The sequence below is a fragment of the Frankliniella occidentalis genome, unplaced genomic scaffold, assembly GCF_000697945.3.
Source record: "Frankliniella occidentalis isolate FOCC.00 unplaced genomic scaffold, Focc_3.1 Scaffold2817, whole genome shotgun sequence".
NCBI classification, from domain to species: Eukaryota; Metazoa; Arthropoda; class Insecta; order Thysanoptera; family Thripidae; genus Frankliniella; species Frankliniella occidentalis.
In genome coordinates, this window is record NW_026269891.1 from 6,350 (window position 1) to 8,019 (window position 1,670).

Consider the following 1,670-nt stretch of genomic DNA (forward strand, 5'->3'; position numbering starts at 1 on the left):
AAGAGCACCGCGTCAGACACCGCCGCTGTCGTCATCAGAGGTCCGCCCCATCCCCAGGACCACCAGCATGCGCGTGCAACGTCGGAGTCACTCCTGTGACTTGGCTTGCAACATGGAAGCTGGCAGCTTAAAGCGTCAAAAAGGTTAAATTTAACCACTCTCTAGTTCTAAGCGAGGTTTGCACTACCCGCCACACCGCCCCCACAGAATTAACGTTTAAATCGCGGCGCCCCTACACCCGGAGTGGCGCATGATATCGAGCACGGAGTGGTGCCGCTTTCAGGCTGCGAAGCCGCGACACGTCTGCCAGCGGCATGAGCACCTCGCGCTGGCCCCGCGGGACCATTAGCAGGCCAATGGATCGGATCACCAGCAGGACTCTGTTCACGCAGCTCATGTGAGGTACAGCCGACCGTCCTGCTTCAGCTCGATACGGTGGCCTCGCCAGGATCCTCCCCGGAGGGCGTCCTGCTGCTGGGCGAGGGCCTAGGGTCGCCACCTGGAACAAGAGCACCGCGTGAGACACCTGCGTCGCCAAGTTCCAAGGATTGCCACATACAAGCCGGTGTGACCGAGCTAGGAACAAAATGGAGGCGCCGCCGGGTTCATGACGTCTATCGACACTTGTTTTTATTTCGTAATGTTCGAAATACAATGAACAGAAAAAATGTACTAATAACAATCATTGCTGGAAAACTGTCGGATAGAGTTTTACAAAGTTTTACAATTTAACAATAAATAAATTTAAATTGAAGTACAAATTGTTTTGTGTCTCTTGAGATTTGACATTTGACCAAAAGCCTTGCTACACACATCACAGGTGTATGGCTTTTCACCAGTGTGCGTCCTCACGTGCTTGACAAGGTGGCATTTCACAGTAAAACGCATTTTACACACGTCACATTTGAAAGGCTTTTCACCAGTGTGTGTCCTCATGTGCTTGACAAGGCTGTACTTTTGAGTAAAACGCATTTTACACACATCACACTTGTATGGCTTTTCTCCAGTGTGTGTCCTCATGTGAACGACAAGAGAGTCTTTCAGAGTAAAACGCATTGGACAAAGGTCGCAGCTAAATGGTCTTTCACCAGTATGGAACATTTTATGCGTCTTTAGTTGACTCGCCCATACAAAATTCTTATCGCAGACTTCGCATTTGAACGCCCCGCCGGTGCGCCCGCGCGAGTTCGCCTGCAGAGCGCCACTGGTACTTCTTTTACTTCCGCTCCCGCTGCCGGTGTACTTCCGGCCGAGCTGCTTCTTCCGCAGCACCCGCGAGGCCTTCTGGTCGTCCTGCACCGGCTGAGCGTCGTGGGTTCCACACCGGTCGGTAAAGCCGCCCTGCCTGGTTGCGTCGCCGGGAGGAGGCGCCACATCCTCGTCGCGCTGCTCGGGCTGCACCTCGCCTTCCCCAGGGTCACCCTCACTGCTCGCCGCGTCCTCCGCTGGGCACTGTTCGTCCTGCAGCGAGAAGCACGCCGTCACCACCAGCCCTAGCTGCTCGTCGTCTTGTTTCAGCTCGTCCAGCTCGGGGCACGCGTCGACGGACACCTCTCCAGGATCCTCCTCGAGGGACGCCCCGCTTGAGATGCGCTCGCCGCCTGCAACAAGAGCACCGCGTCAGACACCGGCGCCGTCATGAGAGGTCCGCCCCATCACCAGGATCACCA